Source organism: Bos grunniens, chromosome 13 (assembly GCF_055505025.1).
Source record: "Bos grunniens cultivar Pamir isolate PY7600 chromosome 13, Bosgru_T2T1.0, whole genome shotgun sequence".
NCBI classification, from domain to species: Eukaryota; Metazoa; Chordata; class Mammalia; order Artiodactyla; family Bovidae; genus Bos; species Bos grunniens.
In genome coordinates, this window is record NC_141177.1 from 13,385,744 (window position 1) to 13,413,424 (window position 27,681).

Below are 27,681 nucleotides of genomic sequence, written 5' to 3' on the forward strand. Positions count from 1 at the left end.
GGCAGATTCTTTACCACTGAGCCACGTGGGAAGCCATCGCATCATATTAAACCCAGCCTAATGTGAAGCAGGGGGTTTGAGAAAGTCATGGCATGCCCAGGCGTGTTCATGTTGCATCCCTGTTACTGCCAACATAGTTCTGTTGCCTTTTCTATTCTTTTGCTTAGCTGTGGGCTGATTGACCAGGAGTTTAATTTTTGCCAGTATGGTGTGGGTCACAGTGAGCATTTAAAGATCTTTGAACAGCATTCAAAGGTACTGTGCATTGTGACTCTAATTTCTGCTTATATTAATATAATACTCATGTTCTCTTTGACTTGCTTGGCTGTTTACTGATGAATGAGGTTTTTTTTTTTCCTTTTTTTTTAAACAGACATAACTGAGTTACTGTTAATTCTTTTACAGGGAGTAAATTCATTGTTTAAAATGGGTCACAGTTCCAAAGTATACCCAGAATTTTACTTACTTTTTGGAGAAACAAAACTCTTTCAAACCTGTTGAAAACAAAATTCAACTGAAGGGATTTGAAAGACCTTATTAACTTTATTAGATGATTCATGAACTGGGCAGCGTCCCATCCAGCACACAGATGGGAGCTCTAAAGAGCTGTGTCAGATGGAAGATCTATAGGCAGAAGGGAATGGGATGAAGAAGTTACTTGCAAAGTGTGGATTATTTGTGGCAAGGTCACCTTCCTTTAGGGGACTGCAGAAGTCTGTCAAGCAGATTACCTCACTAGTGCTGACCAGGTAACTCCAGATTGACTGGTTTAAAATTCCCCTCCTGGCAGAAGTTGAAACTGTAAATTACGTATTAAGTTGCTGTTTGGTGACCCAGGCTTAGCCCAAGTGACTCCATTTTGGTTTGGTTGTGTCTTTCTTTTAAAAAAAAAAAAAAAAAAAAACCTTTCTCTGTTTAGTCAACAGTATTTCCTGTACCTTCAACAAATCAAATGTTTTCATTTTCCACATTTGTCTATTTAGTTTCCTACCATTTTGTTCTTCTGTACTCTTAGATTTGACTCTACTGACTTTTTTTTTTTTGGTCTGTGATTTTTTTTCTCTTTTACAAACTAGGTAGGTAATACTATTCTTGAAAAGTGTTTTTTAGCCACAAAGGTGCTAACAGTACTCATTTACTTTGGCTGTTGGGAGCCTGCGACCCACAGCAGACTGATTTGAGATTCAGAGGAACGTGGTAGAGTGGTGTGTTTTATTGGAACCTTCCATCTTTAGAAATCCTTGAGCATTTGCTGCCGTATTTTCTAGATACGTCTCCTGACTTTTAAAGTCCCCTCACCCTTTTAAAATTAGAAATAGTTCAACAAAATAATTCAGATGATATCCTCCCTCTTAAGAGGAGGAGGAGATAGGATCCATAGGTAACATTGCACTGGGGAGTGGATGCTCCCTGTGTTTTGTATCCCTGAGTCTTTGACCCCAGTTCTTCAGTTCTTTGTAGTAGTGTTTTACATTCATTCTCTTGCCATAGCCTCGTGGTGGATGGGATTGTGTCCCTATCCCTTGATTTTGGGCTTGGCTGTATGATTTGCTTTAGGTCGGTGGGATGTTAGTAAACATGATGAAAGTAGAAGTCTGCGCTGTGCTTGTGCGGGTGGGCTCGTGTCCTTTTGTGCCCTTGTCATCACCGTGAGAAGACCCCTGAGTAGCTGCAGCCTCTTCAGCTTGGGCCTCAGAGTGAGACCATAGAGCAGAGCCCCCACAGATTATCTGTAACTTAAAGCAGAGCCAACACAGCTCAGACACCTGAGGGAAAATTAAATGCTTCTGCCAGTAAGATTTTGTGGTTTGCTGTTGTACGCATCATTGTGGCAATAGATGACCAGTACGGTCATCCTGCTGCATCCAGGACAGGCAGGCTTTCTTGGGTGGTCTCTCTTCCTGCCTGGCCATTACAGGATTCCCAGTTGGCCCACTCCACCCTTTTCTTTCCACCCAGTGTTTTCCTCATTCTTCCTTATTGTTCTCCTCTACCTTATAGCTTCTACTTACTTGTATGTTGTGTTCTCTCCTAACTTTTCCACGTCCAAAGCCCTTTCTGACTGTAGTTTCTCTTGAACTCATGACTTATCAGCTCCCACTCCTGTTGCCTATGCCTTACTTGGTACCTTCCATTTCAGATTTCTGAGAGACAATCAACTTTGCCTGGCAGGTTTTCTCCCAGCCCAGAAATGTCATGTCCTCAGTTGTTGGCCTGCTTGGTCATTGATTCATGTTAGGTTAGGGGCCCACCTCTGGTCCAGTTAAATGTGTAGGGATGTGTTGGGAAGGGGACATGTCTTGAAATACACAAGTGCCTAATACTGCCTTGTTTAAGAGAGGCTGTTAATGTGTGGAAATCACAGTTATAAGACAGGTCTTCTACACAGGGTTGTATGTCATCTGGGGGTTTTAGTGAGTATTCACGCTTTTCATTTTCTGGACTCATCAGTTCCCCAGAGGGGAAGCTTTTAACTTGGCTTTTGCAAGTTTAAAATGTTCTGAGGCTGCATTCCAGTTTTAAGTTTCCTAGTTCTAAGATAACTAACCTTACAGTGTGAGTTCTCAGGATGAACCTCTTTCAAGGAAAAATGTGAGAGAAGAGACCATCTACTGGAAAGATTGTTACTTGGCAAAACCTTCCAACGAGTTGAGAAGAAAATAAGTTGGCCTGTTCTAAAGTTCTAGACTATTTAGGCGGTTCCATAGCTTTTCTGTATAGGGGAAGAGATTGATCAAATTAAAGCTGGTTTATAGCATTTAAAAGGTTGTGCTTTTAATTTCAATTTATCTCTTTAAGTATTTATGTTTTGGGATACTCTTATAAATGATACTTTAAAAATGTTAATTTACATTTGTTCCTTGCTAGTATATAGAAATACAGTTGGCTTTTGTATATCGACCTTATATCCTATGATCTTAGCAAACCAATTTACTGATTTTAGAAATGTTATTCTAGATTCTTTGGGATTTACTATATTAATAGGTATTTTGAGTGCAAGTAAAGACAGTTGTATTTCTTCCTGTTTAATCTGTTTGCTATTTCTTTTTCTTGTCTTATTGCACTGGCTAGGACCCCAGTATGATGTTGAAGTGATATGATGGTAAGATTAGACACTCTTGCCTTGTTCTTGAGTTTAGGGAAAAATTATGCAGTCCCATTAATGGTAGGTTTTTCGTCCTTGCTTTTTATCAGATTGAGGAAGTTTGCTTTTATTTCTGGTTTCTGGAGGGTTTTCATCACAAATGTTGGAGTTTGTTAGATGCTTGTAGCTGCTGAGATGATCATGTGGGTTTTTTCTTTAGTCTTTTGATACAGTGAATTACATTAATTGATTTTTGATGTTGAATGCCTCTTGCATACCCAGGATAAATCCCACTTGGTCTTGATGTAGTACCCTTTTTATTTATTGCCATATTCAATATGATAGTATTCTGTTAAGATTTTAGTGTCTTTGTTTTGATCTTTGTCTTAAATGTGTGGCTTCTTATATTGCTGTTGCAGGACTTGTCGGCTTAATGCTGGCCGACATTAGATGGAAGTATTCCCTCTTGTATTTTCTGGAAGAGTATATGTAATATATTGCTATACAGGAGATACTGCAGATTCAGTTCCAGACCACTGCAATAAAGTGAATATTGTAATAAAGTGAGTTGCATGAATTTTTTGGTTTGCTACTGCATATAAAAATTATGTTTATACTATAGTTCGTCTAGTCAAGGCTATGGTTTTTCCTGTGGTCATGTATGGATGTGAGAGTTGGACTGTGAAGAAGGCTGAGCGCCAAAGAATTGATGCTTTTGAACTGTGGTGTTGGAGAAGACTCTTGAGAGTCCCTTGGACTGCAAGGAGATCCAACCAGTCTATTCTAAAGGAGATCAGCCCTGGGATTTCTTTGGAAGAAATGATGCTAAAGCTGAAACTCCAGTACTTTGGCCACCTCATGCGAAGAGTTGACTCACTGGAAAAGACTCTGATGCTGGGAGGGACTGGGGGCGAGAGGAGAAGGGGACGACAGAGGATGAGATGGCTGGATGGCATCACTGACTTGATGGACATGAGTCTGAGTGAACTCCGGGAGTTGGTGATGGACAGGGAGGCCTGGCGTGCTGCGATTCATGGGGTCACAAAGAGTCGGACACGACTGAGCTTCTGATCTGATCTGATCTGATACTATAGTCTGTTAAGTGTGCAACCACTAGCATTATGTCTAAAAAGCAATTTATATAACTTAATTAAAAGTAAGTTTTATTGCTAAGGCATGCTGACTCTCATCTTTTAAAACAGGGTTGCCGCAGACCTTCAATTTGTAAAAAATGTAGTGTCTGTAAAGCACGTAAAATGAAGTACAATAACTATTTGGTGAGATTCTCCGCTGAAGCTACCTGGGCCTTTGTTGAAAGGTTATTATCTACAAATTCACTGTCTTTAATAGATGAAGGGCTGTTCAGGTTCTTTTGTTTAAGTGAGCTTGTCTAGTTTGTGTCTTTGAGGAACTCATACATTCATCTAAGTTGTCCAAATTTAGAGGCAAGTTCTACCTTCACATACTATTATACCGTTTCACATTTCACATGCAGTGTAAGATGCTAACAATACAGTATGCTTCTAGTTCTTCCCTTCTATCCTACGTGATTATTGGTGTCATACATTTTCCTTTTAGATATTTTATAAATTCTACAATATACTGTTATTATTTTTGCTTTAGATTGTTCTTTTGGAATAAGTAATAATTTGTGGAAAAGATTTTTTATACTTACATTTTGATAACTTTTGGAACTATTTTGTGTGGATCCTCATTTTTTGTCTGATTATCATATGCCTTTTACTTGAAAGACGTCTTTACCTTTTCTTGTAGGGCAGGTGTGCTGACATTGAATTACTTCATCTTTTGTCTGAAAAGCCATTATTTTGCCTCCATTTTTGAAAGGTATTTTTGCTGACTAGAATTCTGGGTCATGAAGTCTTTTTTTTTCTTTCTTCCCCTTTTCAGTGGTTAAGAGGTGCCTCACCATTATCTTCTGGATTGCAAGTAGTGTGCTGAATTTTTTTCCCCCCCTCAGAAGGTAATGCCTTTTTCTTCCAGCTGTATTTCAGATTTTCTCTTTAACCTTGGTTTTTAGCAATTAAACTGTGAAGTGTCCAGGTATGTGTTCTCTGTTGTATTTGTTTGTTTGTTTACTTGTTTATATTCATCCTGTAGGATTTTCTTAGATCTATGGTTTGATGACTTTATTTTTGGAAAATCTCAAGCCATCTTTCTTTCAAATGTTATTTCTGCCTTGCTCACCCCTCTCCAGTTGCATGCTTGTGGTATTTGGTCATACCTCACAGCTCTTGGACGTTCTGTCTGTTGTGTCCTCCCTGCCCCTCTCCCCCTTTTGTGTTTCGGTTTAGGTAATTTTGTAGTGATCTGTCTTCAGGCTCGTTGATTCCTTCCTTAATTTTATTGAGGGTTTGGTGGGCTCGTCAAAGGAACTTTTCACCTCTGATACCATTACAAAAAAGCGTTTCTCTTTGGCTCTTTCTTACATATTCTAGCTTTCTGTTGAAATTTGCCATCTATTCATGCATATGGTCTACTAAACTGTTTAACGTGTTAAGCATTGGGGTTTTTTTTTAATAGTTTTTAAAATTTCTTACTTTATTTATTGGCTGCTCTGGGTCTTCATTGCTGCACATGGGCTTTCTCTGGTTGTGGTGAGCAGGGGCTGCTCTTGAGTTGCCGTGTGAGGCCTTCTCATTGCAGTGGCTTCTCTTGTGTGGAGCGTGGGCTCTAGTGAGTGGACCTCAGTAGTTTGGTGCATGAACTCAGTTGCCCCTTGGCATGTGGGATCTCCCCACACTGGGAATCGAACCCATGTTGCCTGCCTTGGCAAGTGAATTCTTAACCACTGTACCACATTATAGCTGTCTTAAACACTGATAAATTCCCTATCTGGGTCATCTCTGATTGATTCTCTTTAGAGCTTTGTCTCCATTTCATACCCACTTTGCTTTTTTGTATACCTTGTAATTTTTGATCAGCTGCTGGACTGAGACTGAGTTGGACATTAAATATTGATGTTGAGATTAGTGTTACATTAGGGGTAGGTTTTTGGGAGGAGGAAAAATGTCACATTTGTGTATATAGAATATTCAGGACCTGTTATAGGACTGGGGACGTAATTTTCTTTGTTCAGTTGTAAAATTTTAGATTTCTCTAACTTGCTCTTTTTTACAGCATTCCTAAGGGTCACCTTATCAGAGCTTGACCCTTGTAGTTGCTTTTTCCTTTCCTTCTGCTCCCACTGGACCTAAAACTCTTCCTTAGTTCCGTTGGCATGCACACCAAATACGTTTGTTAGCAGATTTGTCTTCTCTCTCTGGACTAAAGTAGGTAATGTCTTATTCCTATATTTGGATCTCTGTGATCTTTTATATATATATATATATTTTAGTTGCATTTTGAAAGTGAAGTCTCTCAATTGTGTCTGACTCTTTGTGACCCCATGGACTGTAGCCCACCAGGCTTCTCCGTCCATGGGATTTTCCAGGCAAGAACACTGGAGTGGGTTGCCATTTCCTTCTCCAGGGGATCTTCCCATCCCAGGGATCGAACCCAGGTCTCCCACATTGCAGGCAGACGCTTTACCCTCTGAGCCATGAGGGAAATACATACATACATATACACACACACACACACACACACACACTCTCTCTCTCTCTCTCTCTCTCTCTCTCTCTCTCCCCCTCCCCCCCTCCTCCCTCCCTCCCTCCCTCTACCCTCCTCCCCACCAGTGTTCTTGCGCTTCCACTCACACACACACACCCACTCTAGTATTCTTGCCCAGAGACTCTGCGTGCACAGAGGAGTCTGGTGGGCTATAGTCTGTGGGATCGCAAAGAGTTGGATACAACTGAGTGACTAAGCATAGCACATACATATATGTATACTCACACAGAGATGGGCACACTGTGTTCAGTTGAATTGAGATTGTGAAATAATTTTTATCCCACTCGTGCCCACCACCGATTAGTGGGAATATTGTCTCTGATTTTCCACAGTCAACTGTGATGTATCTAAAAAATGCACTGAGGTGAGAGTGAGGTCTAGAACGGTTGACTTTATGAAAAGGTAGCTCTTCCTTTATATTTTCCTTACTGGTTTTATATGTGTATTTTGCCTCCCTACCTTGGCAGTATGATTTTGAGAGGAAATAACTGTCTTCAGCTTCTCCTCTGGTGTCTTGTTAGTAAGCAGCACAATGTTGATCACACAGTAGATGCTCCACAAATTATTGAAAATTTCTGAGACTTAATGATACTAATGAATTTTAGAATGAGTTGCCAGTAGCTTTTCTTTTTCTGTTTATCCCAAAAGACTTTGAGTTATGGCGAGGATGAAATTATTCCATTCTTTACCGGCTCTGTTTTCTTTGGCAAGTTGCTTAACATCCTGTGTTTTGGTTTCTTTATCTATACAATGGGAATAATAACAGTACCTAACTCATAAGATTATTACGATGACTCAGAAAAATAATGTAATAAATGTTGCTTGCTGCATTCTAGTTCCTCAGTTATTATTAACAGTGCATGTGAGAAGGGCAAGTTTTTAACAGTAAGGTTTTAGATGCTAAGGTCTTTCAGTAGGAAGGTGTTTACTATCTGAAAACCATCTATCTGAGGATGGATAAATATAACTACTTCTGTATTAAATAAGGAAGTAACCTTTACTCAGAATATTAACAACAGAATGGGAGCAGAGCTAATTAATTTCTGCCTTGTTGGCAGTAATGCAGTGTTGGATGCTTGCTCTGTTCCCAGGGGCATAGTGATCAATACAGAAGCAGATTTCCCAGATCAGCCTTCCCCAGGACCAAAGGCGCTTCATCTTACAGATCATTGTTAGTTACAGTTGACCCTTGAACAACATGGGTTTCAACAGCACAGGTCCACTTACATGTGGATTTTTTTTCTTTGACTGAATATGTGCTACAGTATACAGTCCATGGGTGCAGAACCTTGGCTGTGGAAGGTCGACTGTAAAGTTAAACGTAATTTTCGTCCGCACATGGAGCAGCAACACCCCTCACCCCCACATTGTTCAAAGGTTAACTGCATGTTTTAAAACTGTATTCATCCTACCTTTAGGCATCATTTATTGTTGTTTATTTTTACAGTCTCTTCCTTTTTACCACTGTTATTGACCAAATCATATTCAACAGAGAAATAAAGCCCAGAGAGAATTATGGAAAGGGGCGATAGCCTGATGAGAGTTATTAAAAATTGTTGGCAGACAGCTGTTAGGAAAACATTGTGAAAACTGGTCAGGTGCGGTTTTCTAGATTCACTGTTTTATTTACTGAACAAGAAGGGGGATGGAGCACACGGTTACAGATGAAAGAGGATTCTCCTGTGCACAGCACTGGTGCTTGTATTACTGAACCCCTTTATTAAATGAGTGGTTTTGATATTTGAACAGTGCACTCTCCTCTCAATGCAGTACACTACCATTATATGTGGAATAATGATAATTATTCATATACTTTGCTAAGTTTTGGAAGGAAATAGGTGATACATTTGACCTGCAAATCTGTGGCATAATCAAGCTTTAACTGCTGTGATACCAAGTACGGGGTGAGAATAGCACAGCATGAACTATGTTAGGAGCAGTGGGAATGGATGAGGGATTGAAAGGAGGGAAGTTATTTAACTTTTTTTTTTAACAACAATGGGATTTTTTATTACACTAAAGAGTATTTCTTCAGCTTGTAGAAAAATATTTATTTTATATGAGTGTTGGAAAAAACTGAAAAGTGCAGATAAACTGCTGAAGACTTAGAGACATGCCATTAAAAAATACATATTTTGATAGTCAGTTTCCTCAGATAACTTTTCTCAGGGGAAAGAGGCGTGAAGAGCTCAGCTTGGTATCAGGACACCCTGTCTGCACCTTGGTAACAGTACATGGCCTGATGGAAAGCACACCTCCAGAGGAATGCTGTAGAGAGAATTTCTGCTGACAAAAGAAAGCTGCCCGGAGTCTCTCACATACAGTCTTCAGAGGCCACTACCGTCAGCTTTTTTCGTGTTTATTTTACATAAAGGCTTTCTGCAGTTTTTCATGTCTTGTGGATGGTGGCCAAACTTAGGTTTGGTTATGAATTCCTGTCTCTTCTTTCCCTTAACCTTAAAAAAAATGTTTTTATTACGGGAAATTTCAAACATACACATAACTGGAGAGAACAGTACAGTGAATCCTCATGCCGTTCTTGTTTTATCTCTCCCTTCTCACTTTCTTTTTGACCTAGAGTATTTTGAAGAAAGTCCTGACAGCCTGTCCTTTAACCTATAAATATTGTAGTGTGTATCTGTTGGATAGAAAAGGGCATTATCATATACATTAACACCTTCCCTACAACCTAATTGCTTAATTTACCTGATTCTGAATCTCTTCCCTTGATTTTTCTCAAAAATGGCTTTTTTACAATTAATTCTTTGAATCAGGTCCAGATAAGGTTCACCTAGTGCATTTGATTGATGCATATCTTTAATTTCTTTTAATCTAAAATAAATCTCTTTTGTTGTTGTTGTTACTGTTATGCCATTTTTTGTGTGGAAAAAGCTAGGTTGATGCCCCTTCTCCACATTGTGGAGTTTGCTGACTGTATCTTTGTATCATATCACATGTTACTCTTTTTCCATATTACCTGTAAGCTGGTAATTAGATTTGGAGGCTTAACAATTCTGGTAATTATTCAGATTTTTTTTTTATTATTCATAGGTAGTATATCGTGCTTCCTGTTCACATTTGGAGAGATGTTTGATTTTCCTACTGTGTATTCCTGCACTGTTTGATCGTCCTCCTGTGTATACTCAGAGTAATTGACGGGGTCATGTTGGCATAGCCTTTTGTGGTCAAGTTGTATTCCCCCAGTAGAAGTCCATGGGGTGACTTCGGACAGCCTGCAGATTTCCAGTTCTGTCCACCTTTCATCTAATGGTCCTAATTTAACCCTAACTGATGAATGTTGCCCGAATCATTTATTTCACTATTGTTAACCCTTTAAGAAGACTGAGAGACTTGTAGAAGATGAAATGAAAATTTTTGATTAAGAACTTAAAAAAAAAACAGTAAAATGAGGTGTCTAAAAAATTTGTTTATGCAAAGTACTTTTTTTGGTCTGATTATGTTTAGTGAAAGAAGTGTTGTGTAGAAAGGGACGTTTAAAAGTTTTATGTTTAGGAATTCCCTGGCGGTCCAGTGGTTAGGACTCATTGCTTCCACTGAATGGTTGTTTGTTTTGTCTTAGTCTGTTAAGTTAATCTGTGTGGATCAGAAAATGACTAGATTCTCAAGAATCTGAACATTGTTGTAACAGTGTGATGTTTTAAACAGTTGGGTATCACTGATAGGGATGAGTTAATACAGAACTATGAGGAAGCATCCTCAGGTCATTCTTTCCTTTGTAGTAAGTTTCTCTTGAAGGAAAAAATGAATTTATTATTACCCTTCTGTATTTTAAAAAATCCAGCTTTCTTATTCACCTGGAGAGCAGAGAACTCGGTAAAATAGCAGATATCTTACTGTTTTTGCAGGATTCTTTTCCCATAGGTTTTTTTTTTTTTTCCTCTCTCTCTTTCCCTTTCTCTCTTCGTGTGTGGTTTTTATATATACTGGGTCATAGAAAATTTTAAGACATAGGATCCTTGGAAAAGGGTTTTTCAACATCTGAGGTCAACACCCTCATTTTAAAGCTGAAGAAGCAGAGTCGATTCCTTTGTTTCATTGCTGACTTTCCTGTATATCTGCTCTTGTTTGTTACTGAGTGAGGTGGCTAGCTCCTCAGAGATACTATAAACCATACAATGAAAGGGAGAAGTATGAGAAACGGTTGAATCTGGTGAAATATAAACTCAAGATAAATATTGTATGGAGCGCATGCTAACACAGTTCTTGGCTAGAATTGAGTTAATAAAGACAAGCCACACGTGAGTTGCCCTCGTGTGACTGAGTCAGTTCCAGTATGGTACCAAACTCTACAGTGGGAGGTTGGCCTCTCACATCTGGCCTTTGAAGGGGGGCCTTTGCCTTGGCACTGGCCCCTTGAGTAGGTGATGACAGGCAGAGCAGTGGGGTTGGTCTCGCTTGGTGTGCATGGTGTGAGCAGCACCACCTGTGCTCTAGAGGAAAATTTGAGGTTTCTTTCAACAAAGTTAGTGATGTTTCCGGAGGAGCCTGGTAGGCTACAGTCCATGGGGTCTCGAAGAGTTGGACATGGCTGAGCGACTTCACTTTCACTGTTCACTTTCATGCATTGGAGAAGGAAATGGCAACTCACTCCAGTGTTCTTGCCTGGAGAATCCCAGGGACGGGGGAGCCTGGTGGGCTGCTGTCTATGGGGTTGCACAGAGTCGGACACGACTGAAGCGACTTAGCAGCAGCAGCAGCAGTGATGTTTGTACAGATGTTTGTTTTTTTTTTTTTTTTTTTTTTACTGACCATCTTATAAACTCTTTCTTCGTTCTTATAGTTTTGAAGTTGTTTCTTCATGGCTTACAAGAACAGTCACATCATATATAAATAATAGTTTTGTATCTTTCTTCCTAGGGGCTTCCCTGGTGACTCCGTGGTAGTAAAGGATCTGCCTGCCAATGCAGGAGATGCGGGTTCAGTCCCTGGGTCAGGAAGATCCCCTGGAGAAGGAAATGGCAACCCACTCCAGTATTCTTGTCTGGGAAATCCCATGCACAGAGGAGTCTGGCTGGGTACAATCCATGGGGCCAGTCAGGCACAATTTAGCTACTCAACAACAATCTTTCTTCCTAGTTTATACATCTCATAATTCTCCCATATATTCTCTAGAATGTCCAGTGCAATACTCAATGGATGGTGTCATCGTCTTTTTCCAGACTACTTAATAGGAGTGCCTTTAACATTTCATCATGAGATTTGATTTGGTTTCGGATGGATGTTTATGAGGCTCAATACTGCTCTAACTAGATAAAGTATCTTAATTCAGCCTTTGATTTTGCAAATTAAGGAAGAAGCAACATAGAAAGTTCAGGAGCAAGCTGAAAATATGTGGAGTATTATAACATTAAAGTGAAAGTCGCTCAGTCGTGTCTGACTCTTTGCAACCCTGTGGACTATACAGTCCATGGAATTCTCCAGGTCAGAATGCTGGAGTGGGTAACTATTCCCTTTTCCAGGGTATCTTTCCAATTCAGGGGTCAAACCCAGGTCTCCTGCATTGGAGGCTGATTCTTCACCAGCTGAGCCACCAGGAAAGCCCATATAATGTAAAATGCATGGGAATATTTATCCTAGAGAAGAAAAAAACTGTGGGATAATTTCATTATCCTTAAGTGTAGGTAGGACCTGTGCTGGTAGATTAAAGCTTCTAGATGATGTCTGAGTATGGGAGAATAGGCTAATGCTCTGGGGATGCTGTCGGGGCAGAGTACCACCAGATGTCCCTACATACCTTTCACTGGGCAAAGACACTACACCCTTGAACCCAAAAGACAAGCTTCCTTCCTCCTGCAGTGCCCCCTCGAGCGCCCTCTGCTGACCAAGCTTAACATCACACTTTCTGTAAAGGGAAAATTCTTCCAGAGTCCAGAGTATCATCACAGAGCAGGTACTGAAGGGTGAATTTGAAGTTGAGAGGCTTACTCCTTGGAAGGAAAGTTATGACCCACCTAGATAGCATATTAAAAAGCAGAGACATTACTTTGCCAGCAAAGATCCATCTAGTCAAGGCTATGGTTTTTCCAGTGGTCATGTATGGATGTGAGAGTTGGACTATAAAGAAAGCTGAGCACCAAAGCATTGATGCTTTTGAACTGTGGTGTTGGAGAAGACTCTTGAGAGTCCCTTGGACTGCAAAGAGATCCAACCAGTCCATCCTAAAGGAGATCAGTCCTGGGTGTTCATTGGAAGGACTGATGCTAAAACTGAAACTCCAATATTTTGGCCACCTCATGCGAAGAGTTGACTCATTGGAAAAGACCCTGATGCTGGGAGGGATTGGGGGCAGGAGGAGAGGGGACGACAGAGGATGAGATGGCTGGATGGCATCATTGACTCGATGGACGTGAGTCTGAATGAACTCCGGGAGTTGGTGATGGACAGGGAGGCCTGGCGTGCTGCAATTCATGGGGTCGCAAAGAGTTGGACACAACTGAGCAACTGAACTGAACGGAACTGAAATTGATAACTGACACTGAAGCCAGACCCAAGAGTACATACTCTGTGATTCTACTTTTATAAGATATGGAAACAAGCAAAACTATTCTGTACTGTTGGAAGTCAGGCTAGTGGTTACCCTTGAAGAGAAGTAGTTGTGACCAAAAAGGAGTGCGGAGGGGGCTTTTTAAAAAAATGTCTATTTGCTGCTCCATGTGTTAGTTACAGTACGCAGAATCTAGTTCCCTGACAGAAATTGAACCCAGACCCTCTGCATTGGGAGCGTGGAGTCTTAGCCACCAGATCACCAGGAAAGTCCCTGGCTGAGGCTTTTGTAAGTGCTAAGAGTGTTCTGTTTCTGTTAGTCGATGCTGGTTACATGTGTGTTCCATATGTGAAATGTGTTCGTATGTGAAGAGCTATACTTTTTTTAACGTATATTATACTTCAATAAAAGTTAAGGGGTGGTACAGTCTGATTTCAAAAGGATAAACTTAAAAATAAGATCCAGTCTCGAATGGGAGAAATACAAAATAATCCAGGCTATCTCAACCTTTTTTTATTTTTGAAAGCCTGTTTGAGGGCTGTTTAACTTAATGTCAAACAACAGTATCTAATTCAGTCAGCAAAAAATATTAACTGCCAGACCACCTTTTTTTATTTTTCCTTTTTAAATTTGGGACCAAAGTGTTAGTACTGAAGTCTTCTGTAAAGCAATATACTTCTCATGTTGTTGACCTTCTTACCAAGTCTTAGAACAACAGCTTCTAAGTGTTTTTTTTTTTTTTTAATGGCTTTTCAGATACCTCTTTGTTCTTAGTCTAAATATCACTGCTCTCCTCTGTGAGCATTATCTTTGCTTTTATCTTTGTCATCACATTCCTTTCTTTCAAAGCAGGTAAATCACCATTTGGCCTGACTAAGAAATTGGGGGCCCCCAGTGCAACTCTCATGTAAGGGTTAGTGGGCGTGGGAATTATAGATCTTTGATTCAGGAATTTATGGTTCAGGAGAGGCTCAGTGTATGGCTTTGCTACAAACAGAAGCAGTTCAGTGCTACGGTTTGTTTTGGGCTAGATAACTCTGGGTGCAAAATCCTAAGGAATTCACCAGGTTGGAAAGTTGGCCTTGGATCCAAGAAATGGATAGGGAATCTCAAGGGGGGTCATATTTCCCAGAAAGCATAGGTTGCTAGGAAAGTCTGACCTTATACTGTGGATAGGATTTAAGGTGAATTTTAAAGAAGAGTTGGCTGTGTAAAGCCCAGTTGTTACTAAATCAAGGTGAATAACAAAAATAGGTTTTGTGTACAGAGCTTGATATCTCCACATTAGGTTATGGTTGTGTTCATGCTTTGAATTGCTGGTGGTAACACTTTGGCCAGGCAGAGAGTTACCACAAACATACAACACAGCAGGCTGAAAAGCAAGAATGATTGCCTTGCAAAAATAGTTTCCTTGTATTTTTTAACCCTTAAGTCATTTGAGGGAAGAGGGAAGAAAATAGTGTGGGTGGTGAAACTAGCCAGTGAGCCTTTCATTTATAAATTCAATCCGGAAGATCTAGAGTTTCCTGACTTGTATTTATCTCATTTTCTTACTGGCCTGATCTTATACTTCGTTGCTGTTTGGTCCCTAGGTTGTGTCCGACTCTTTTGCAGCCCCATTGACTGTAGCCCACCAGGCTTCTCTGTCCATGGGATCTCCCAGACAAGAATACTGGAGTGGGTTGCCATTTCCTTCTCTAGGGGATCATCCTGATAAGGGATTGAACTCACATCTCCTGCACTGGCAGGCACATTCTCTACCATTGCTTATACTACACGGATTGGATGGGTGCCGACTATGTCACAGGCCCTGTCTTAGGCGTCGGGGACTGATGCAGTCCCTCGGCCCACTGGAGAGGTACTGTTTTGTATTCTTCTGTTTGAAGGTGGCCTTTAGTATACTTGGCTGTGACATGCAGCTTTGTCACCAACTCCTGTAGGATCTATGGAGGCTTTAAAAACTGTTATTTGGACTTCACCTCCAGGCTAATGAGAGTTTCCCGACTTGTATTTATTTCATTTGATCACTAGCCTGAGCTTATACTCTGTTGTTGTTTAGTCCGTAGGTCATGTCTGACTCTGTTGCGACCTCCATGGACTGTAGCCCACCAGGCTTCTCTGTCCATGGGATTTCCCAGGCAGGAATACTGGAGTGGGTTGCCATTTCCTTCACCAGGGGATCCTCCTGATCAGGGATCGAACTCACATCTCCTGCATGGGCAGGCAGATTCTCTACCGTTGCTTATACTGTGCCACCAACAAAGGGACTTCATTTGCAAATATAGCGTCTTAAGGAAAGGATGCGGGTGATGGAAGGTATGATTCTCATTCTGCACATGTACTCCAGAGCGGCAGTTTGGAAATTTGCGGTCCTCCAAAACTGCTCGTCTGCATCTAGAACAGTCCTGAATCACATCCCTATGTCTGGTTTTCAGTGCTCATGCTGATGATGGATGGGAGCATTGGAATGGGTGGTATAAATACAGGGTAGGAATATGAATGGGAGATTATGGGTATTAAGGAGATACATTTATATTTCAAAATGGTTGTCTTTTGATCTGCGAATGGATGCTATTTATCAGGTAAACTAACAGGCCCCTGTCTGTGGTTCTCTCAGCTCAACCTGGGCATGAATTCTGTCATCTCCCAGACCAGTCCTCCTTAAATAGTACCATGTGCCAATCTGAAAACTTGCTGAGTTTTACTTCTGGTCAAGCAATTATCTAGGTATTAGAAGTCAGTGCTTGTAACTATATGTTGTTTGCTCATACATTAATTTAAAGTAGGTGACTACATCTATACTGTGATTAGGCAGATTAGATGGACCACACATAACATAGACAGTGTTAACAGCTTTTCGTCAGTTGGCTTACATTTGCCGCGGGTGGCCTCTTGAGGATTCTGCTTATTGCTTGAGGTTTCTGCTCTTAGCATCGTCGCACAACCAGAGTTGTATCACCAGGGCGTTTTATTGGCAGGAGATTCTGGTTGCCAGCCACCCGCCTCACCCTTCAGCCAGTGCTTGTCAGACCTTGCTTTTGCAAGGACAGGTTTCTCTCTCATCAGTCCCATCAGTCCCATTAGGCAGGGCCTTGTTACATGCGTTCCCCCACAGTCTGGTTCTGCACTTACCACAATACTTTTCTTCTTTTTAGATTTCAGGGAAGGGGGAATTGAGGGCGGAAGAGGATTAAGAACAATTTAATCTTAAAACTCCAGAGCTTTTTTTTTTAAAAAAAAAAAAAAAAAACAAAAAAAAACCCTCCTCAGATTCTGTTAAAGAAAAAAATTTAGCCCCTAAAGAAAGTGCAGGAGGTGTCAGAGTTGAGCAGCTTTTAGGAGGTGAAACGACTGTGGGATGCATCAGGGTGCAGCATCCTTCTGGGTTTGCGGCGGGTGATTTAATATACGATGTGGAAGTTCAGTTTCAGGGTTTCACCTTAAAACTGGAACAGAAGGAAATCTGTGTGAGATTCAGAATCCATTTGTTTTGTCTTGTTTTTAAACAATAGAAAAAGAAAGTCCACCTGGAAAAATCTTGGGTTTTTATTTTATTTGAACACAGCAGAGTTGTAGAAGTCGGGGAAAGAGCCTGTCTTTTTAGTACAACTGCTAAGTTGCTTCAGTCGTGTCCGACTCTGTGTGACCCCATAGACAGTAGCCCACCAGACTCCCCCGTCCCTGGGATTCTCCAGGCAAGAACACTGGAGTGGGTTGCCATTTCCTTCTCCAAAGCATGAAAGTGAACAGTGAAAGTGAAGTCGCTCAGTCGTGTCCGACTCTTAGCGACCCCATGGGCTGCAGCCCACCAGGCTCCTCTGTCCATGGGATTTTCCAGGCAAGAGTATTGGAGTGGGGTGCCATTGCCTTCTCTGTTTTAGTACAAGGAATCCCACAAATGTATTTGATGTCCTCAGATTGTAGACTGGTTTGCACTTGGACTGGCTCTTCTGTTTCCTGTAGCATGAAGAGTGCTGAGCCTGGATGGCCATAAGTACATGATTTTTCTTGTATTATTTACCCCAAAGTCAAAGCTCTGCTGAGTACTGTCTGTGTTATGGTTTTGCTAATGTGTGTTTACTGTGTTTCCTGCTGTCTTGGATAGCCATCAGATAGTTTGTCCCTTACTGTAAATTGCTCCAAAACAATTTTGTTGAACAATTTCAGGATTCAAATGGGAGGTTTTAGGAAAGTAGATAAAGAATTTAAACAATTACTTGGCAGTTATATCCCTAAAGATTTTTTTTTAATCTCTGTTTATCTTATGAGTTATTTGTATGAGTTATTTTTTCCCTTATATGTAATATAATATTATCTGAAGGGTCCATCTTACTTAAAATGTGCTTAAAAGGTCTTCTTGAATGATCGTTTTATCAAGCTGTTTTAATTGCTTCCTCTTCACCCCCAGGATGAATCAAAACCATCCACTATAGCCTGCTTTCTTTCTATTTTTCCTCGTGAATGTAGTGATTTGTCTATAGGATATCTTTCTAATCTCTGTCCGCTCTCCAGTAGAACATCTCCAAGCCTCACCTCCTGGTGGCTCAGACAATAAAGAGTCTGCCTGCAGTGTGGGAGACCCAGGTTTGATCCCTGGGTCAGGAACATCCCCTGAAGAAGGAAATGGCAACCCACTCCCACTCCAGTATTCTTGCGTGGCAAGTCCTGTGGATGGAGGAGCCTGGCAGGCTACAGTCCATAGGGCTGCAAATAGATACAGTGATTTCGCTTTCCTCACTTTCCTTTCCTTTCGGGGGAGGGGGGGTGGGCACGGCCTTCCTGCATCTCTAATCTCAGGTTTGCATGCCTCAGTTTCCCTTAGTCACTCCTCAGCCCTTCTAACAACTGACAACAATCCTCACCTCTCCTGCTATTTTCATACAAGGCAGTTTGGTGTAGTGCTCAGAGGTCTGAATTGGAACCTCGGAAATCTAATCCTGGTACTTTTGCATAATTGTGGCCCTTGGGCAGTTAGGCTACTCTGACCCTTAAGTTTCATTATCTTAAGATAAAAAGATTGCATTGCCTGACCTTAAGGTTCTCTCCCTTCACCTTGCATATCTTTACTGTTTCTTCAAATTTAGCCTGCCCAAAAGAGAACTCATCCATCTCCTCTTGCAAAAGATAGTTTTTGCCCCTATTCTATAAATGAAAGACTAAGACCTAGGAAGACTGAATAAATTGTGCAACTCATATTGCAGTTGTGTCCAGAACCTAGATATCTTCGCTCAAACTGTGAAAGTGTAGTCGCTCAGTCGTGTCCAACTCTTTGCAACCCCTGCCAGGGTCCTCTGTCCATGGGATTCTCTAGGCAATAATACTGGAGTGGATTGCCATGCCCTTCTCCAGGGGATCTTCCTGACCCAGGGATCGAACCTGGGTCTCCCACATTGCAGGCAGATTCTTTACCATTTGAGCTTCAAGAGAAGCCCCTACAGGTATTATTCTTCCTCCACAAATGGCATTAAAAGTGCCACGAATCAAAAAGGTCTTGTGTTACTGGTGAAGTCTCTTGAGACTGAATATGGAAAGTCATCTGTAAAAACCCTGTCTTCTCACATAAGGTTATAGCTTGAATCTTTAGAGCTCTAAACTTTGAATGGGCTTGGCTGTTAGGAGGTTGGTTTCTTCAGTTCTGTGTTCACAGATGAGATCATTCCTCATCTGGGTCAGTTGACATTATAGTGTAGGGTTTAATGACAGAAAGGAAGGGCAGTCAGGTTTTACATTACAACGTGTTATTTGATAACCCTGGTAATGCCTGGCCGCTTGCTTCTACTGCTGCCCTTAATAGTGATTCTTATCAAGCAAATTGATTTTTATCACTAGATTAGGAGTTGACATGATTGAAGAGATGAATTGGGATTTGGAGTTGATTTTTCTCCTTTTGTATTACGAAAATATGTCTCATTCATCATGAAGATCAGAGTGTTTGACTTTGTAATCTCAGAGGTCCCATTCAGTTCTGATTTGGTGAACGCGGCATTGTTGAAATGTTGCTAGTCACTTCTAGAGAGCTTCCTTAGTTTACACCTTTATACTATCTAGAAGGCTTATTTATACCTTTATACACCTTTATACCATTAGGGCTGCCCAGTGCTTACACCTGTATACCATTGGGGCTTCCCAGGTGGCTCTAGTGGTAAAGAACCCACCTGCCAATGCAGGAGATGTAAGAGGCATGAGTTTGATCCCTGGAGGAGGGCATGGCAAACCCCTCCATTATTCCTGCCTGGAGAATCCCAGACAGAGAAGCCCGGTGTGTTACAGTCCAGAGGGTCCACAGAGTTGGACATGATTGAAATTACTTAGCACACTTAGCACATACCATCTAGATGGGCTTTCCTAGTGGCTCAGTGGTTAAGAATCTGCTTGCAATGTAGGAAACTCGGGTTCGATCCCTGGGTTGGGGAAGATCCCCTGGAGAAGGAAATGGCAATCCATTCTAGTATTCTTACCTGGGAAATCACACAGACAGGAGCCTGGTGGGCTACAGTCCATGGGATCGCAAAAGAGTCAGACACGACTTGGTGACTAAACAACAGCAACCATCCGTTAGATACAGCAGATTATAATAAGGAATATGGCAGTGGTTGATCAGGTGGTGGCTCAGATGGTAAAGCGTCTGCCTATAATGCGGGTAACCCAGGTTCAATCCCTGGGTCAGGAACATCTCCTAGAGAAGGAAATGGCAACCCACTCCAGTATTCTTGTCTGGAAAATCCCATGGAGGGAGGAGCCTGGTAGGCCACAGTCCATGGGGTGGTAAAGAGTCGGACACGACTGAAGTGACTTCACTTTCACTTTCATGGCAGTTGAAGTCAATAGTAATGAGTTTAAAGCCTTGTTATTTTGTAGTTGACCAACAGGAAGCCTCTCAAAATGGACATTTCTAATACTCTTGATCCAATAACAAGAGTTTTCTAGAAGATTATTGCTCTTACTGCTGATTATGGCTTCTCTCACAGACAAAGATTAAAGTCAGTACTCTTCATTTGCTTTTTGGCTTGCATCACCCACGTGGAGGGTAACAAAGCTTTCAGTATAATGTATTGAGTGTTTAAAACAATTTTTGAGGGGCAAAGCATCTCAGTTAGTATTGGAGGCGGTAATTGTATTTTCAAGCCAGCAAAACAAAGAGCTACCTCAGTTTGGAAATTGTGGCAGTGCTAAGGCCTTCTCCATAGTATTGTGGACAGATATTTCAAGTTAGGCATCTGCATTTTTGGAGAGAAGGTTTTTTTTAGTCTGTGCCTGGTTTATTTCCCTTACATAGGTATGATCCTTCTTTTTTGACCCACCATTGATAAATCCTGTGTAATATTCACATATTCACTCATTCACAAAATACTGTACTAGGAATTAGATATATAGTAGTATTCATTAGATAGTGTCCCTGTCCTCGCGGTCCTCCTGTAACCTGGAGGGATGTGAATGCTTCTGACTTGTAGGCATGAGATGCTTTGTTCTTTCCAGCCTGTTGTGGAGAGCATCACAGATCACCCCTTAGAGATTAGCTCTAGCCTAAACTGTATGTGCGTGTGCGAGCTCAGTCATATTCAACTCTTTGCAACTGTAGCCTGACAGGATCCTCTGTCCATGGGTTTTCCCAGCAAGGATACTGGAGCGGGTTGCCATTTCCTCCTCCAGGAGATCTTCCCAACCCAGGGATCAAACTCACATCTCCTACGTCTCCTGAATTGACAGATGAATTTCTTTACCACTGAGCCACCTGGAAAGCCCTAAACTACATACAAAAGGTAACAGAAATAAATCTAATTTGTAAATTTTGTGTGTTCCCCCCCAAAAAAGATCTAATTTATAAATTCTCTATGGTAAAAAAAAAAACTTTCAGGTATCAAAAAATTTATATATATATGAATCAAAACCCTAATTTTGTGTGTGTGTGTGTGTGTGTGTGCTGTGACATCTTTGATGGAGGAAAACTCATTCAGAGCCTTGAAAATATAGAAAATACTTAAAGTTGGTCCAGAAGCATTTTCTCAGTCCAGGTTGAGTTTTCTGGTCGTGTGGAAGTCTTCTAGATCTTGGGGTCTTTGAAAGGAAACGCCACTGTTTCTCATTGAATGGCCTTCCATTGTGGGTTACTGGAAGAAAAAAAAAAAGAATTATTGAATGGTAAACTTGTTAGCTATTTAAAAATAAATAAATAACAAGAAAGGTGGGGAAACCTCCTAGAAAGCAGATCACAAAGAGACAAAAAAAAATTTTTAATGAGAAAATTAGAGGTGTAGCCTAGAAGGTCTATCATTCAAATACAATAATAGTTCTATTACAAGAAAACAATAGGGAGGAAATTATGAGGAAGTAATTCAAGAGTATTTCTCAGAACTGAGACAGGAGTTTCTAGCATGTGAAAGAATTCACCAGGTGCCCAACCTGGTGGATAAAAATAGCCCCAAGGTGCATCATTATGAAAAGATGCTCCCTTGGGCTAAAAGCTTTCTGTGAAGGAAGAGAGGTTTCAGATAAGGGATTAGCCATCTCAGTGGTTCAGATTCCTTAACAGGCGTTGGAAGGAACAGGACTGTGTGAAATGTTCTTGAAATTCTGAGAAGAATTCCATCTCCAACTTTTGATTTGCTGCCCTCCAAGCTGTCAAGGTGGACTATGAGCATAGTCAGACACGAAGGTCTCAGAACTTACATTTCCTACTGAGTTAGTGGACATTGTGATTCACCAGAATGAGAGAGTAAATCCTCAGAGAGAAGAAAGAAACGTGGGCGTCCACTCTTAAGAGCGACACAGAGAACACGTCCCCAGGAGGATGGAGGTGAGAGGCCCTAGTAAGGTGAGGTGCCTTTGAAGCAGACTGAGGAGCGCTCTGAGACTTCAGATAGAATGGTACAGGGGGAAGAAATGAACCTAGGCTGAGAGGAATCCTGCTTCTCAAGTTTTGGGGGAGCATTTTTTAGGTAAGTTAGTGACTCAGAGAACAAAGCACATTTTTAAATTTAAAGGTACTTGCTGTCTTTAGGGGGAAAGATTACACAAAAAAAGAAAACTTTAGCACAGTATAGTAGTAAGTAGTAGTAGTAAAGTCGCTAAGTCGTGTCCAACTCTTGCGACCCCATGGACTGTAGCCTGCCAGGCTCCTCTGTCCATGGGATTCTCCAGGCAAGAATACTGGAGTGGGTTGCCATTTCCTTCTCCAGGGGATCTTCCCGACCTAGGAATTGAACCCAGGTCTCCTGCATTGCAGGCAGATTCTTTACTGACTGAGCTATTCGGGAAGCCCTAGCACAGTATAGTTCATATCTTAGCTGTGAAATGAATATTGATTTAATAATAACTGTACCAGGAAGATACAGTTCATCTTCTGTGGCAAGGGGGCTACGTGCTTTTGTCGCTTCTTTGAAATACAGACAAACCCATACGTTTGCATGTTGTCTGTGGCTGTTTTTATGCTGCAGTGGCAAAATTGAATAGTTGCAACAGAGACTGTGTGGTCTGCAAAACCTAAAATATTTATTATCTGGTATTTTATAAAAATATTTGCCATCTCCTGTTTTATAGGAAGAAACTGATAGAGTAATGTTTAAAATCATTAAAAAGGTCTGATAGCAGTATTAGTATACTTTTTAGAAGTCTCATTTGTTCATTGATACTGAAGTATAAATTTAGTGATACTGAAGTACAGTTGACGGGCAGTATTGTGTCAGTTTCCCGTGTATGCTTCAAAATCAGGGAGTGTGACGCTTTCATCTTTCTTCTTCTTTCTCAGGATAGCTTTGGATATTTGGGGTCTTTTTTGGTTCCACACAAATTTTAGGATTATTTCTTCTATCTAGCTCTGTGAAGAATGCCATTGGTATTTTGATAGGGATTGCATTGACTCTGTAGGTTGCTTTGGGTAGTGTGATCATTTTAGCAGTTTTAATTCTTCCAACTTGTGAACACAGTGTATCTTTCCATCCATTTGTGTTGTTTTCAGTTTCTTTTATCAGTGTCTGATAGCCTCAAACTACAGGTCTTTCAGCTTCTTTGTTCAGTTTATTCCTAGGTATTCTACTCTTTTTGATGGGAGTTGCAAATGTTTTCTTAATTTCTTTTTCTGAGAGATCATTATTAGAGTATAGAAATGCTACAGATTCCTATTATTAATTTTATATCCTGCAACTTCACTGAATTCATTTACTAGTTCTGATGGGTTTTTGTTGGAGTTGACAATGTTTTCTTTATAAAGCATCAGGTTGTCTTCAGATAGTGATGGTTCTACTTTCCAATTGCTGCTGCTGCTGCTAAGTCGCTTCAGTCGTGTCCGACTCTGTGCGACCCCATAGACGGCAGCCCACCAGGCTCCCCCATCCCTGGGATTCTCCAGGCAAGAACACCAGAGTGGGTTGCCATTTCTTTCTCCAATGCATGAAAGTAAAAAGTGAAATTGAAGTCGCTCAGTTGTGTCCGACTATTAGTGACCCCATGGACTGCAGCCCACCAGGCTCCTCCATCCATGGGATTTTCCAGGCAAGAGTACTGGAGTGGGGGCCCATTGCCTTCTCAGACTTTCCAGTTAGATGCCTTTTATTTCTTTTCTAGTCTGATTGCCCTGGCTAGGACTTCCAGTACTGAAGTGGTGAGAGTGGGCATTCTTGTTTTGTTCATGATCGAAGAAGAAAAGCTTTTCACTGTTGAGGATGGTATTAGCTGTGGGTTTGTCATTGCACTCAGTTAATCAGTCCTGTCTGGCTCTTTGTGACCCTTTGGACTGCAGCCTGCCAGACTCCTCAGTCCATGGGATTTTTCAGGCAAGAATACTGGAGTGGATTGCCATTTACTCCTCCTCCAAGGGATCCTCCCGACTCAGGGATTGAACCCGCATCTCCTGTGTCTCCTGCATTGCAGGCGGATTCTTTACCGCTGAGCCATTGAGGAAGCCCCGTGGCTGTCATATATGACCTTCATTACGTTGAGGTATGTTCCCTCTGGGCTCACTTTGTTGAGAGCTTTTTTATCATGAATGGATGTTGAATTTTGTCGAAAGCTTTCTCTGCATCTATTGAGATTACCCTAATGATTTTTATCCTTAATTTTGTATCACTGTTTTTAAGAAATATTTTGAAACATAGCAGAAGGAAGAGCTATAGATCAAAAGATTACCCCTGGGAAGAGTGAGTCAGGAATGGGGAGGAGTAGAGTCAGGGGAATATTTTTTGTTTTAAGCTGCGTATTATTGAATTCTTAAGCTAAGTACATGTATTACTTTGAAAAAGCATGAATGATGAATGCTAAGAAATTTGATTGGACATAAAAGAACAGTAAACAGGAAACAAAAAAGAAAGGCCACCAGTTATGATAAAGAAGGTAGGAGCTCAAAGCCTTTTCTGTAAACATCGCTTTCCCATTTATTCACCCCCTTACTCCACAGATAATCCTTTATGAGCCCAGATGTCAGGCACTGAGCCTGATGCTGCAGGACACAGTCCCTTCCTGGAGGGCACAGAGGCACGGAGCTGGTGGCACGCAGATACGGGGAAAAGATGATAACATGGTGGCATAGCTGCTGTGGCTTAGCGCTCCTCAGAGGTGTTTTCAGGGCTTAGGGAAGTCAGGTAAAACATCCCGGAGAACATGACACACAGCGTTGAATTTTGAAGGATAAGAGAATGAAGTGGAAGGAGGCATAGCCTGAACTTTAAGTGTTCAGAACAGTTGGTTGAATGGTGGAAGGTAAAGTCAGAGCAGCAGACACGGACTAGAGGCTGGATCCCTTATGCAGGGCTCTGTGCTGGGAAGAATGTTTTCTTTTCTGAAGACACTGCAGAGATAATGATCTGATTTGGCAGATACTTTAGGAAAACACACGCTTGGTGCAATGAGGGTAATGGTATGAGGGTGGAAGACACTTAAGAACAAAGACACTTAGGAGGCTGGGTCAGGTGAAAAACACCCCCTACCCAAAGTGGACTGGGGAGGATCCTCGGGATTCAGGAAAGAGGAAGGAGATAAGGGAAGGGGAAGGATTTTAGGATAACCGGACTCTGGGCTGGGTGGCAGGTTGTGGGACTCTGACCTCCAGTGGGAGACATAGGAGCAGGGGTGGGTGTGTGGGTGTGTGTGTGTGTAAAGGCAGCATTGAGTTTGATTTTGGAAGAGTTGTGGGATTTGGGGGGGATCTGTGGGATCCCTGATTGGAACTGGCCAGGATATGGATGGATAAGTCCACTTAGAGGTCAGGAGGACTTGAATTTGGAAATGTTACCCCACTCCAGTATTCTTGCCTGGAGAACCCCATGAACAGAGAAGCCTGGCGGTCTCTAGGCCACGGAGTTGCAGAGTCTGACACGACTGAGTGGTTGAGCACACACCTGATGTAGAGGTGAGGTCTGGAAGTTGAGTGGAGCGCTCAGAGCCCGTGTGGGATTTATTAGCACATCATTGACTCTGCCCCGTTTTAGAGTGATGTGATTAACATTGCCACGTGAAGTTGTTAGAACTTAAAGAGTATTTAGCCGTGGGGACACTGACATTTAAGAGTTGGGCCTTATAATGCGAGGAGCCTATGGAGGAAGCTAAGCTTTGGAAGCCTGCAGTCAGAGGGAAAGCTGGAGAGAATGGCCTCCAGGAGACCAGTGAGATGAGAATTTTAAGAGGAGAAAATGGTCTGTAGCTTACATTGCTGCAAGAAACTCAGGATAAGGCCTTGGACTTGTTAACTAGGGAGTCATTGCCAAGAGGAGCTTTAGGGAAGTAATACGGAAGGAAGTGATGATTCAGGTGTGGGATTTGTTAGTATGGTTACTGTTCTGAGGTAGAGTTGAGCCTGTTTGCGGAGAGAAGGAAGTGATTCTTCGTGGAACACATGTTTATTGAGTCCCTGTTATGAGCCCATTGCTTTTTCAGACTCAGGAAGTACAGCATGAACAAAACAGAGCTTACACTCGTGTGTGTGCATCTCACAGGTAATAAGTTCGTAATCAACTAGACGTAATACAACGTCAGGTAGTAACAAGTGCCAGGAAAAAAAGCTAAATTAGGGTGAGAGAAGAGAGGGTGGGGACAGGGGTTGGCGGGAGTAGGGGGTCAAGGAAGACTTTGGTGGCAGGTGACATCTGAGGGGAAACCCGGAACGAAACGAGGAGAGACTAGCTGCAAAGTGATCCAGAGGCTGAGGTGGCTGAGAGGCAGAAGAGGATGGACCCCAAGTACCGATGGAAGGCTTAGTTGTCCTCTGGAGAGGGGGGCCACCTTGCTTCCCCTGCCCTGGAGGGAAGCCCAGGACAGGTGACACCAGAGGCTGCCAGAAGGCTTGTGTGCGTCCTGTGTCCTGATACTCTCTGAGGTTGGCGCTGTGGGGAGACAAAGGCTGACCGCACGGAGGAACTTGGGAGATGGCGCTGGGGCAGAAGTGTTGAACTGGAGAGAGAAAAAGTCATACATTTCAGAATGTTCTTAATGAACCTGCACCCATTTTTCTTAATGTAAGCTTTGCTGTGAGTGTTAAGAAGGAATGGGAATATTTATATTGTTTACTTTTTATATTATTAACAGCTAACCTTCTTGTGAAGGTAATTAAATACTGCTTTCATAAGTGAGCAGTGAAATGCATTGAGGAGTTCTCCCAGTTTTCTTGTCATTCAGAAGTTAACATACTTTTTCGTCTTTATTGTTTTTGGCTGTGCTGCAAGGCACGTAGAATCTAGGCCCCCAGCCAGAGAATGAACCCGTGCCCTCCAGCAGTGGGAGCGCGAAATCTCCACCACTGGGCCACCAGGGAAGCCCCAGTTACACACTTTGTTTTAATGTACTTTTTTAATACACTCTCAAGTTTCCTGGTTTGTCCACACAGGAGTTTCAGAATATATTTGTATTATGCTTCTAATTAAATTGTGGGACTCTGAAATTACTGTTTTAATTTGCACTTTATTGAACCTAAAGGATCTATCTAATCACAACTTTTGGGTGATGTCAGCACAGCAGCAGAGGCTGTGAAACCATTTCCAGTGTTGTGCAGAAGGACCTGCTTTAGCGTATATCTCGTTCGCTATTCCTGCTGCATAAAATTCAGCTGCACAAAAAGATTAGATAGTTTTGTGTTTTTTAAACACGTGCCATCAAAGAGGAAAAAGGTAGAGAAAACCTCAGAGAGAAAATACTAGATGGTATTTGGAGAAATAAAAGTCAATACATGCTTACTGAACACAAATCCATGCTGTTGATGCCAGCTGCTACCTTGTGAAGTGCCCACGTGCTGGTGTGTGGCAGTCCATCCAGGTACTAGAAATGATTTCACAATCACAACGCAAGGGCGGCCAAAGACCTGCTTTCGGTGAACGAGAGCAATTCTTCTTTCCTTGGCATATGGGATCTTAGTTCCCCGACCAGGGATGCAGCCTGCACCTCCTGCATTGAAAGGTGAAATCTTAACCCCTCAACCACCAGGGAGGTCCCTGAAGCAGTTACTCTCATAGCAGCCTCACTGGGACGCACTTGGATTTCA

At 41.7% G+C, this 27,681-nt stretch overlaps 1 protein-coding gene across 27 annotated transcripts in view; it reads left to right on the forward strand.

Moving 5' to 3' along the window:
- CHD6 (chromodomain helicase DNA binding protein 6) overlaps positions 1-27,681 on the forward strand; it is a 201,175-nt gene that overhangs the window by 23,901 nt on the left and 149,593 nt on the right. For 4 of the 27 annotated variants that reach the window (XM_086331791.1, XM_086331784.1, XM_086331780.1 and 1 more), the window contains one exon: positions 23,956-24,155. The exons of 6 other annotated variants lie outside the window; for them this stretch is intronic. The gene's annotated coding sequence lies outside the window, so the exon portion shown is untranslated. Of the gene's footprint in view, positions 1-4,993; positions 5,067-20,833; positions 20,981-23,955; positions 24,156-26,121; positions 26,144-27,681 lie in introns of those variants that run through there. 17 more of the 27 variants (XM_086331796.1, XM_086331785.1, XM_086331786.1 and 14 more) reach the window with 9 other exon arrangements.